Source organism: Pelodiscus sinensis, chromosome 6 (genome assembly GCF_049634645.1).
Source record: "Pelodiscus sinensis isolate JC-2024 chromosome 6, ASM4963464v1, whole genome shotgun sequence".
In the NCBI taxonomy this organism is placed as follows: Eukaryota; Metazoa; Chordata; order Testudines; family Trionychidae; genus Pelodiscus; species Pelodiscus sinensis.
Genome location: NC_134716.1, coordinates 57,682,267 through 57,695,836, shown reverse-complemented (window position 1 = coordinate 57,695,836; position 13,570 = coordinate 57,682,267).

Genomic DNA, 13,570 nt, shown 5'->3' with positions numbered 1-13,570 from the left:
GCAGCAACTTACCCTAGCAGCACCTATGACAAATAGAATCAGTTGGGTGAGTTAATAATTCAGCACTTCACTGAATGTAGCATTCTGTGCACAACCTCACTGTTTACTGAATTCATCTGTACAGTGGGTTAGACCCACAGGGTGGTTAAGATCACTGAGTGTTAAATCTGCTGAAATTGCTTTGTGACAAAGTAATACCATATGCAGCCTCTCTCTTGTGCCAAATGAAATGTGCATTTGGGGGACTTAAGTCTGCATAATCCATTTTCCTCTGAATAGAGCCCTAACTTCTTAACCTGGATATATTACTTTCTATGTGAATCCCTGAAAATATCAATTTTTCGTCAGACTTTATAATAACCAGTATTCTAGTGTTTGATGACAAGTGTTCGATTTGTTATGCAATTTAAGTTGGATGAAACATCAGTTAAGTTTCACATATCTATAAATAGAATCCTCAGAGCAATGAAAGGCTTCTGGAAAGCTATTACTGTATCTTATGGGACAGTACAGCCTGCAAAAAGCCAGGTAGATTCATTAAACATACCTTTGACTTATTAGAATTTCTTATGGAAGGATATTATTCTAGAAGTTGATTTCTGATTCGCTCTTTTTTATAACAAGGAATCCATGCTAAATTTCACTGCCTGAAGACTTTCTAGTTCTGGTAAAAGGTCATTTTCAAACAATTTTTCCTTCTAATACTAAAATAGACAGCACAAATGCAGAGGTGTATTCAGCTACGTTTGCACAACAGACTTCTCAGTTCATGGGATTGCAATTCCTAATGGTGATAAAAGAGTGGAAGATGGCAGTCTTCACCCAAACTTCCCTGCAAACCAGGGACATGAGAACATAAGCCAACCATTTACCACCAGTAGTGTTCTAATTGCATTAGACTCAGGAAACAAGCACTGCTGTGTTCAAGTACTCTATTTCAAAGTGCATGGTTTCAATCTGTTTTTGCATTATACCCTAGCTCTGACCACTGTTTTTTTGTATGACAGTAGCTCCCTCTTAGCAAAATCACTTTTCGCAGAACTTCACTACAACTAGAGAGTTACTATAATTCGGTCCACAATTTATACATTGCAACACATCAAAAATGTAAGCTTAAATGCACTGTGCCATTTTCTTCTGTATAATAAAATAGCAATCTACTTTTGCTGATATTGGTGCTGTGTAACCATAACTAAATATTTAGATCTGTAGGGTTTTGGTACCAAGATGTTTTCCTGGTATACAGTACTTCTGGATGAGTTCAGGAGAGAGTATATCACTCTTTATCATTAAAGTGTCAGTATATGCACATAGCCAACACAAAGTCACCATAATTAACTTGTTTTTCTACACATTGGAGGGAACTGTGTACTCCAATACTATCATGTGTTAACTTGGCAAAAGCCAATAGCTAAATGACAGCCACTCTACAATTTAAATTATATCCCTTTGAAGAGTGATGGTAGAATTAAGAAAGTAGGATGGGAGCTGTAATAGCCACACCCCACAGTGTATTCTGGGAAATCCAGTTCATATTATTACCTGCATTTACAGCAGAATAAAGGTAAAATCCTGGCCTATATTCCAAGATTTATGCCTCAGAAGGTATTTGGTGTCTGGCAGTACGAGCAAGCTGCAAGGGCATTGTGAGCAAGTGATACAAGCCTCCATGATTACATAGTCTACAAGTAAAATTAAATGGTTACCAATTTTCCCCAAAAAATGAAGAAACTTGAACTACCCAGGACTCAAAACAAAGTATAATCTAAAGAGTATATAAGCAGACAACAGATTATATCCATATATCGTAGATGTAAATGAGTTAATTCTACAGAGATTGTATGACAATGTTTTTACTAGATGTCCATAAGAACAATTGATACTTTGCTGCAGGAAAGTCCTGTTAATTATGACCCCATTTCAAAGACTATGATTATTTAACATTATGGCCTAAATTTTGTTAGTTGCATGGTATATTTAACAGACAGCCCCTGACTACTCTACTCTGTGAGTCTCTCTGCTTTAGCAACGTGGGAAAATATTTTATTAGGATAACAGCATAAAAAATGTAATGCAATATTAATAGAACTTTCACTGGAAGCAAGTAATATTCTAGAACTATAAAGTGCTTACATATTTCCATTTGCTGAATAAGGATATTCATTAGACAGAAATATTTATCTAGTGCAATTCATTAGTTTACTAGTTTTTCTCCTTTTGCATTCATTAGACTGTGGTTTCCCACAACCGTGTTTATTACTGTTTGCCCATGATTTTCAGGGCTGCCTTCCCCCACGCCTTTCCTCACTGATAAAATACAGATTTATGCTCCCAGAAATCTATGGGAGTTGCAGCTCTGTTATTAAGAGTAGAATTTGTTGGACTATGTTTGTGTTTATTGTGTGCAGTTTACTTTTCCAACAAAAAGCTCCAGATCTTGACTTTCCACTGCATTTCATATTGTATCAATTTAAACTTATGCCTAGTGGGTGTAAAATGTTTTCATTCTCATTTAAAAGCATTTTACACTCATTTTGCAAAGGGGTACTCTGACATTATAGAAAGAGCTCTATATACATGCGTGCTCTAAATCTGTGGCCATGTCTACACTAGGAAATTTAGAAATTACTAAATTCGATTTAAATCCCAATTTAACAAAATGGAACTAGTGTGTCCAAACTATGGGGAAGCCTAGAAATTAATTCAAGGCAGTATCTGTTAATGTGGGTGCACTACCTCAGACTTAGAGCCCCAGGAAGCACTATGGAGTAATTAGTTCGAATTACTCTGGGGACTAGTTATTTCAAAATAGCAGCACTAGAATGTCCACTCTACCATTATTTTTAATTAACTATTTTGGAATTAGAATTATTCCTGATGAGAAGCAGAAGAACAGATTTCAAATTAAGTGGCCCATTATTTCAAAATAATGGACTTGGTAGTGTGGACACGTCACTTATAAATTTGACCTATTTATTTTGAAATAAAGTCCTAGTGTAGACCAGGGCTGTGTGTGTAAATAATTGTATAACAAAAAGTGTGCAAGTAAACCCAGTAAAGTTTGTTGCCGTGGTACAGTGCAAATAACCAATAAATTATAAAGTACATTACAGAAAAAGCTAAGAACAATGGCAAATAAGGACAGTTATAAATACCATACAAAAGACTGATAAGGATATAAAATGTGCCCATGTTGATATTTGAACTAAATTATTTGTTCTTCATTAATTTGACCTACAGAGTTGACCTAAATAAATAAAAGTATTTCTATTTCCCATAAGTTTCATCTAACAGTTATCTTTCCCCAAATAAAATATAGACAATGGGATAGAAAAATCAGAAACTTAAGTGTACCATATAAAGGAAAACATTAATACATAAAATGCAAAGCTTGTTTGACCCCCATTATCCATATGACTATACAGACTGTCCTCCAGTGTGATATGAAGGAACATAAAAGCAATCCAAGAACAAACAGAAGACGGAAAGGTAATTTAGAAACTACTTTATTTCTTCAATTTTTTTAAATTAGAACATTCAGATTTTGTTATTGAAGAAATGTAATGCCAATGGATAAAATATGAGGAAATAATTGTATTTGCTTAAGCCAGACATAATTTCACATACAGAGCTCTGCCTGTGCATCTCAGTTTGGATTTTCAATCTATTATTTCATTCCCTGCTTGCTGATCATTATGCTGAATTATGCCAAAAACATTACCATGACTGTGTGCCACAAATATATGAAAATTAAGATGGGACCCAACAAAAAAGATTAAAGGTCTAGAAAAGATGACCTATGAAAGAAGACTGAAAGAATTGGACTTATTTAGTTTCGAAAACAGATGACTGAAAATAAAAGACTGGGGGACATGAAAGCAGTTTTCAAGCACCTAAAATGGTGTTAAAAGGAGGAAGGGGAAAAATTGTTCTCCTTGGCCTCTGATGATAGGACAAGGAGCAATGGGCTTAAATTGCTACAAGGGAGGTTTAGACTGGACATTAGGAAAAACTTCCTGTCGAGGTGGTTAAATACTGGAATGAATTGCCTAGGGAGGTTGTGGAATTTCCATCGCTGGAGATATTTAAGAGCTGATGGGTAGACATCTATCAGGGATGATCTAGATGCTGCTTGGCCCTGCTGTGAGGGCAGAGGACTGGACTTGATGACCTCTGAAGGTCCCTTCCAGTTCTAGTATGCTATGATTTTCCTTCAACCCACCAGTTTAGAAACCACTGAAAATAATCTACAGAAAATCCTTTCAACAACAAGAATGACATTCTTAACATGGACATCTCATCTACCCCAAATCCCTTCCCCGCCCAAAAAAGAAGTGAAAATGTGAAAATACAAAAAGCCAGAAATTAAACAAATCAACCACGGAGTAGAATAAATAAAACCCAAGAGAATTTAATTTCTAGTTCAAAAAGGGAAGAGAGTCTGAAACTTTTGAAGACCACTTGCGCTTCACTATAGCAATTGATTTTATATACTTCAGTGATCTATCAATGGGAGACCTAATAGAGCAACAAACAAAAAATAATGTGGCCAAGCATCAAAACCCTTAAGGACATGTGTTAGTTTATGCATGCAAATTTGTTGTAGACTCACAGGATATTAGAGAGCAAGATGAGTAGTAATAATTTTTAGGTATTAACTTCTGTTGGTGAGAGATGAGTTTTTCTCTTCTCAAAGGCTGATTTCACTCTCCATTAAAAGACCTTGCCTCACCCATTTTTTGTCCCTCTAATATGGGACATGTTTCATTAGCTCTGCCCTTTACTATTAAAGTAAATGGGTGCAGAATAGGTCAATGGGATTATTCATGTACTACTACTACACATGGAAGGTCTGTGGTTACAAGTGGTGGGGCACTGCAACCATTAAATTTCAAGTTTCATTTTGTTTGCAAACATGGTAGCATTTCATAGAATCACAGACGGGGAAGAGTCCCCAGGAGGCCTCCAAATCCAGCCCCCTGCCCAAGGCAGGACCAATCCCACCTAAATCAACCCAGCCAGGGCTTTGTCAAGCCGAGACTTAAAAACCTCTAGGGATGGAGATTCCACCACCTCCCTAGGTAACCTATTCCAGTGCTTCACCATCCTCCTACTAAAATAGTTTTTCCTAATGTCCAACCTAAACTTCTCCCACTGTAACTTGAAACCATTGCTCCTTGTTCTGATCACAACTGAGAACAACCTCTCTCCATCATCTCTGGAACCTCCCTTCAGAAAGTTGAAGGTTGCTATCAAATCCCCCCTCACTCTTCTCTTCTAGGGTATGTCTACACTACAAAGTTTGAATTAACTTTAATAGGCACTACACATACAAATCGCTAATTCGAACTAGTGAAGCGCTTAATTTGAAGTAGGTAAACCTCATTCTACGAGGACTAATGCCTAGTTCGAATTAAGTAGTTCGAATTAAGGGCTGTGTAGCCACTTAATTCAAACTAGTGGGAGGCTAGCCCTTCCCAGCTTGCCCTGGTGGCCACTCTGGCCAAACCAGGGAAACACTTCTGCGCCCCTCCTGGCCCCGGAGCCCTTAAAGGGGCATGGTCTGGCTACGGTGACCATGCCAGGCACAAGCCTGCCAGCACCCAGCCAGCAGACCCTGCACCTGGTACGGCACGAACCAGCCATCTGCTGCCACCCAGCCCTCCACCTCTTCCCAGGACCAGGCTGGCGGCTCACAGGAGCCTGCCCAGGGTCGCAAGAGGCAGGCGCCCATCTGGTCAAATGCAGAGATCGTGGACCTCATCCAGGTTTGGGGGAGAAGCCTCCAACGTCCACGATCTCCACACTGGCCACAGGAACGCGGCCGTCTACAGCCACATGGCTGACAGCCTTTCCGCCAGAGGCCACATGCGGACCCGGGAGCAGGTCTACTGCAAAATTAAGGACCTGCGGCTTTCCCTTCCCTTCCTCCCCCATCTAGCTCCCTCCTGCCAGGTTTCCCCTCCCCTCTTCCACCCTTCTTCCCCCCTCCCGCCACCCCAGTTATGTAAAATAAAGAGATTTTTGGTGTTAAAACAAGTGTCTTTATTTGACATTAGGAAGGGCGGCTAGGGAGGGAAAGGGTGGAAGAAGGCCCCAGTTCAGTCCTCCACCTGGAAGCTCTCCCGCAGAGCTTCCCGGATCCAGACGGCCCTCCGCTGGGTTTCCTGGACAGCGGTGGTGCAGGGCTGAGCGTAGTGGCCATCCATGCGCTCAGCCTCAGCCATCCAGACTGGCAGGAAAGCCTCCCCCTATCTCTCGCACAAATTGTGCAGCACACAACATGCTGCCACCACGGGAGGGATATTGTGTTCGGCAAGGTCGAGGCGGGTGAGGAGGCACCTAAATCATGCTTTCAATCGTCCGAAGGCCCCCTCCACCATGATGCGGGCCCTGGTGAGCCTGGAAATGAAGGCCTGGTGGGAGGGGTTGAGGTGCCCCGGGTACGGCTTCATGAGCCAGGGCTGTAGGGGATAGGCCGCATCCCCCACCAGGCACACGAGCATGTTCACGTCCCCAACCCTGATGAAGCAGTCAGGGAAGAAGGTCCCGGCCTGCAGCCTCTGGCACACGGAGCAGTTCCGGTACACCCATGCGTCGTGTGCCTTGCCGGACCAGCCCACATTAATGTCTGTGAACTGGCCCCGGTGGTCACACATGGCCTACAGGAGCACGGAGAAGTACCCCTTGAGGTTGACATACGGGGAGGCCTGGTTTTCCGGGGCACGGATGGGGATGTGCGTCCCGTCGATGGCCCCCAGGCAGTTGGGGAAGCTGAGGGCGCTGAACCCCTAGATGATGGCATCCGGGTTGGCGAGGCGGACCACCCTGCAGAGCAGCACCCGGTTGATGGCCTTGACCACCTGCAGAGAGACACAGCAAACCGCGAATCACTGGGGCGCCCAGGTGGCTGGGAGTTTTCGTGCCTTGGCACTGCCCCGCGCCCCACTCCCGGAAGCAACCCCCCGCCCGGGCGGTGTGTAGTACGGCCGGGACAGACCATATCCTCCAGTGCAGGGCACTTTTGCCTCCTCCCTTCCCCCCCCCCCCGATTTTCCCTGGGGCGGCCCATCCCCTCCTTGCAGCCTCCCCTTTGACTCCAGCCCAGTGGCCGGTGTGTGCCGTACCTGCATGAGCACTGCTCTGACGGTAGATCTCCCCACGCCGAACTGGTTCCCGACGGATCGGTAGCTGTCCGGCGTGGAGAGCTTCCAGAGGGTGATGGCCACACGCTTTTGGAGGGGGATGGCGGGCCTCATGCGAGTGTCCCGTTGCCGCAGAGCAGGGGCGAGCCACTCGCAGAGCTCCAGGAAGATGTTCCTCTTCATCCTGAAGTTCTGGGTCCACTGTCTGTCCCCCTAGCGCTCCAGGATGATGGGGTCCCACCTGTCGCTGCTGGTGTCCAGACGCCAGATGTGGTGGGGTACGCTGGCGTCCAGGGAGCGGTGTCCAGGGAGGCCAGGTGGAGAGATAGGGGGCTGATGTGCACCAGGTGGTGCCAGGCAGCCTCCAGCCATTGCTGGCAGGCTTGCAGCAGGAAGTCCAAAAGCTTCACCAGAAAGCCCAGGGCGAGCTCTGGCTCATTGTTGCCAACTGCGGTGGTGTCCCCAAAGGGAATCACCAACACAGACAGGTGCAGAGAAAAATGCTTTGCTGTCCCTCGGCGAGGTAGGCAAGCAAGCAGAAAAGCTGAGAACCGGCTGTCCAGGAGGGTCCCTTTAAGCATGAGCCTCAGATAGCCTCAGACAGCAGCCACACAAAGCAACTACTGACCTGATGCCCTGCCGGAACCGGTTTCAGCTGCCCTTAAGTGCACCCCAGCATCCAATCAGTGTGGATGCGCTAGTTCGAATTAGCAAAACGCTAATTCGAACAAGTTTTTAAATCTAGATGCGCTAATTCAAATTAGCTTAGTTATTAATATACTCAAATTAAGTTAGTTCGAATTAGCGCTGCAGTGTAGACATACCCCTGCAGACTAAATAAGCCCCAAACCTTCTGCCTATCCTCATAGGTCATGTGCTCCAGCTCCCTAATCATTTTGGTCTCCCTCTGCTGGACCCTCTCCAATGTGTCCACATCCTTTCTATAGTGAGGGGGACAATACTCCAGATGTGGCCTTACCAGTGCCGAATAAAGGGGAATAATCACTTCTCTGGAGATGCTGGCAATGCTCCTCCTAATGCACCATAATATTCCATTAGCCTTCTTGGCTACAAGGACACATATCTCATGACTCATATCCAGCTTCTCATCCACTGTCATCCTCAGATCCTTTTCTGCAGAACTGCTACTTAGCCATTCAGTCTCCAGCCTGTTACTATGCTTGGGATTCTTCCATCCCAAGTGCAGGACTCTACAGTTGTCCTTGTTGAACATCATCAGATCTTTTGGCTCAAGCCTCTAATCTGTCTAGGTCACACTGAACCCTATCCCTGCCCTCCAGTGTATCTACCTCTCCTGCTAGCTTAGTGTCATCGCAAACTTGCTGATGGTACAATCCTTCCCCTCATCCAGGTCATTAATGAAGATGAACAAAACCGGTCCTAGAACAGATCGAGCCATTGATCATTACCTGTTGGCTGTGTCTAGACTGGCAAGTTTTTCCGCAAAATCATCTGCTTTTGCGGAAAAACTTGCCAGCTGTCTACACTGGCCGCTTGAACTTCCGCAAGAACACTGACGATCTCATGTAAGATCATCAGTGTTCTTGCGGAAATACTGTGCTGCTCCCATTCGGGCAAAAGCCCTCTTTCGCAAATCATTTGCGCAAGAGGGCCAGTGTAGACAGCACAGTACTGTTTTGTGCAAAAAAGCCCTGATCACGAAAATGGCGATCGGGGCTTTTTTGTGCATAGCCGCATCTAGATTGGCATGGACGCTTTTCCGCAAAAAGTGCTTTTGCAGAAAAGCATCCGTGCCAATCTAGATGCTCTTTTCCAAAAATCATGCCAGTGTAGACATAGCTGTTGGGTCCGACCACCTGGCCAGCTTTCTATCCATCTTACAGTTCATTTATCCAATCCATACTCCCTTAACTTGCGAGCAAGAATATTGTGGGATACTATATCAAAAGCTTTGCTAAAGTCAAGTATACCACATCCACTGATTTTCTCATATCCACAGAGCCAGTTACCTCATCATAGAAACTAATCAGACTGGTCAGGCATGACTTGCCCTTTGTGAATCCATGTTGACTATTCCTGATCACTTTCCTCTCTTCCAAGTGCCTCAAAATGGATTCCTCGAGGATCCCCTACATGATTTTTCCAGGGACTGAGGTAAGGCTGACTGGTCTGTAGTTCCCTAGATTGTCCTTCCTACCTTTTTTAAAGATGGGCACTACTTTTTCCAATCATCTGAGATCTCCCCTGAACTCCATGATAATGGCCAAAGTCTCCACAATGACATTTGACAATTCCCTCAGGGTATGTCTACACTACAGCGCTAATTCGATCTAACTTAGTTCGAATTAGTTAATTCGAACTAAGCTAATTTGAACTCACGCATTTTGCTAAATCGAACCAGCGCGTCCACAGTAAGTGGACCCTGAAGCGGGGTTAAGGATGGCCAGAAGCAGTGCCGGCAGGGCATCAGAGGAGGACTTAGAGCGTGGAGATGCTGTCTCAGGCTAGCCGAGGGCTGTGCTTAAAGGGTCCTGATCCCCACCCCGGACAGACAGTTCTCAGGGGTGCCCCGCTTGCAAAGCAGTCCTGGCTTGGAGTGCCCTGAGTGCCCACACTGGGCACATCACAGCACTCGGCCATCAGCCCGGCTGCACTTGCCGCAGGCTGCCATCTGGGGAGAGAGGGCAATTGGGGGGCTGCAGGAGAGCTTCCACCCTCAGAAGCCCACAAAGCCAACCCAGTCCTCCCCATCGGGGGCTCGTGCCCCATTCCTCCCTCACCTCCTTCCACTTACCCTTCCCTAGCCCCTCTTCTTGATGTACAAAATAAAGATGTCTTTATTGAACAAAACAGGGGGAGACTGGGAAAAGGAGGTGGGAGAGGGGAAGAGAGAGGTTGGGAGAGGGGAGGGCAACTAAAATGATCAGGGGTTGGGAACAGGTCCCATATGAAGAGAGGCTAAAGAGACTGGGACTTTTCAGCTTAGAAAAGAGGAGACGGAGGGGGGACAGGATAGAGGTCTCTAAAAGCAGGAGTTGGGTGGAGAGGGTGCATACAGAAAAGTTCTTCATTAGTTCCCATAAAGAAGGACTAGAGGACACCAAAGGAAAGGAATGGGTAGCAGGCTTCAAACTAGTAACAGAAAGTTGTTCTTCACAAAGCAAAGAGTCAACCTGTGGAACTCCTTGCTGCAGGAGGCTGTGAAGGCTAGAACTGGAACAGAGTTTAAAGGGAAGTGAGATCAAGTCATGGAGGTTGGGTTCATAGAGTGGTATTAGCCAGGGGGTAGGAGTGGTGTCCCTGCCCAAGGTTTGTGGAAGGCTGGAGAGGGATGGCACGAGACAAATGGCTTGGTCACTGTCTTCGGTCCATCCCCTCCAGGGTCCCTAGGGTTGGCCACTGTCGGCAGACAGGCTAATGGGCTAGATGGACCTTTGGTCTGACCCAGGACGGCCATTGTAAGCTCAGGGCTCTGGGTCGGGGGTCTCAGTGGACCCCCTTGATTTTCTTGCACACCTGCTCCTGGGTGGCCAGGCTGGCAGCTATCCTGCCCAAGCCGGCCACTTTCCTGTGCTGGCAGCTATCCTGCCCAAGCCGGCCACTTTCCTGGTCCACGATGTCCGCACTAGCCCAGGCGGGTGCCCGCCTCTTGCAGTCCCAGGCAAGCTCCCCAGAGCCGCCAGCCTGGTCCTGAAAAGAGAGGGAGGGCTGGGGGGCGTCGGGTTGGTGGCTCGATCTGTGCCAGGTGCAGGGTCTGCTGGCTGGGTGCTGGCAGGCTTGCACCTGGCATGGGCACCGTAGCCAGCCCGTGCCCCTTTAAGGAGTCCGGGGCTGGAAGGGGGGCAGTAGAGTTTTCCTGGTGTTGGCCAGAGTGGCCACCAGGGAAACCTGGGGAGGGCTAGCCTCCCACTAGTTCGAATTAAGGGGCTACACACCCCTTAATTCAAATTAGCTAGTTCGAACTAGGCTTAATCCTCATGGAATGAGGATTACCTAGTTCGAACTAATGGCGCGCTAGTGTAGCGCCTATGAAAGTTAGTTCGAACTAACGTCCATTAGTTCGAACTAACTTTGTAGTGTAGACATACCCTCAGTACCCTCGGATACATTAAATCTGGACCCATGGATTTGTGGATGTTTAGCTTTTCTAAATAGTTCCTAACTTGTTTTCCATACCGAAGGCTCTCCACCTCTTTCCCCTACTTTATTGTCTAGTTCCTTAGTCTGGGAGCTGACCTTGTCCGTGAAGACAGAGGAAAAGAAAGCATTGAGTACTTCAGCTTTTCCCACATCATGTCACTAGGTTACTTCCCTTATCCAGTAAGGGCCCCACGCCCTCTCCTTGCTAACATGCCTGTAGAAACTTCTTGTTACCCTTCACTCCCTTGCATTCTCAAGCAATATATTTATACTCCTCCCTAGTCATCCGTCCAATTTTCCACTTCTTGTAAGCTTCCTTTGTCTTTAAGCTCACCAAGGATTTCCCCGGAAAGCCAATCTGATTGCCTACCATATTTGCTTTTCTTGCTGTGCATCAGGATGGTTTCTTCCTGTGCCTTCAATAAGGCTTCTTTAAAATACTGCCAGCTCTCCTTTCCCCTTTGTGTAAGCATCCCAGGGAATCCTGCCCATCAGTTCTCTGAGGGAGTCAAAGTGTGCTCTTCTGAAGTCCAGGGTGATTATTTTGTTACTCTTTCTTCCTTTGGTCAGGATCCTGAAAGCTACTATCTCATGATCACTGCTTCCCAGGTTGTCACCCACCTCTACTTCCCCTACTAGTTCCTCCCTGTTTGTGAGCAGCAGGTCAAGCTGCACATGGCCCCTGGTCGGTTCCTTCAGCACTTGTGTCAAGAAGTTATTCCCAATCATTCTCCAAAAACTTCCTGGATTGTCTGTGTACTCCTGTATTGGTCTCCCAACATATGTTAGGGTGATTAAAGTCCTGTATGAGAACAAGGGCCTTGCGATCTGGAAGCTTCTCTCATTTGTCTGAAGAAAGACTTGTCTATCTCATCTACCTGATCTGGTGGTCTATAGCAGACACCATCTACAACATCTATGCCGGTTACTTATATCACTAATCTTAACCCATGGACTCTCAGCAGGCTTTTCTCCCTCTAAATACTGGAGCTCCGAGCAACCATACTGCTCTCTTACATACACTGCAACTCCTCCTCCTTTTCTCCCAACTTATTTTTCCTGAACAGTTTATACCCTTTCATGACAGTGCTCCAGTCACGCAAGTCATCCCACCAAGTCTCCATTATACCAATCAAATCATAGTTCTTTGACTGGGCCAGGGCTTCTAATTCTTCTTATTTGTTTCCCAGGCTTCTTGCATTTGTGTACAAATACCTTAGATAACCAGTTGATTGCCCTACCGTCTCTATTTGAGTAAGGGGTCCTCCTTTGTTGCTGCTTCCTCCCTGTGTTTCTTTCTGGAATCAGACTTCCTTACTTCAGGGCTTTGGTCACTGTCCCCCAACAAACCTAATTTAAAGCCTTCCTCACTAGGTTTGCAAGTCTGCCCATGAAGATGCTCTTTATTCTCTTACAAAGAGATGGCATCCACCTAACCAACAATCCTTGTGCCCAAAACAGAGTCCCATGGTTGAAGAAACTGAAGCCCTCTCTCCAACATCACCCATGCAATCACACATTTACTTTCTCATTTCAACGATCCCTACCCCAACCATTTCCTTCAACCAGAAGGATGGACGATAACAGAACTTGTGCTTCAAATTCCTTGATCCTTCTTCCCGGTGCTACATAATCTGCAGAGACCCGCTCAAGGTCATTCTTTGCTGTATTGTTAGTTTCCACATGGAGAAGCAGGAAGGGGTAGAGATCCGAAGCTTTGATCAGTTTTGGAAGATTCTCTGTCACATCCCAAATGAGAGCTCCCGGTAAGCAGCACACTTAGAGATTGCAGGTCTGGATAGCAGATGGATGACTCAGTTCCTCTTAGGAGGGAGTCCCCAAACCCCATCACCCATCTTCTTTAATGAACACTTTATCTATTAGAGATGATCACTTTTCTCCTCTCCTTAAGTATATTAGCATGGCAGAAAAATACATTTCATTCCCAAAACATTAAACTGAATAGAATAATGTTATAAGTCCTCATGGAGAAAAGTGTTTTGTTTAAATCAACAAAGCAATATTTCATGGGCATCTCCTCTCACTTAGGATTTCAGAGATCAATTGTAAATTTACTACCTTAGTATATCAACCACCTACATTGATGACAGTATTTACAATAAAGTATAAAAGTTTAATTGAACTAGCTCAAGACAAGTAAGCTTCTAGATCTGCGTGTGTGTGTATGTGTATTATTAAAGAATTGCCCACCAGTCATAGTACTACAGTTACAAGTTTGGCTGCATTTATATTGTAAGCCTTGGCTTTTATTTCTTTTGCTGCTTGTGTGTTTCAAATTGCAT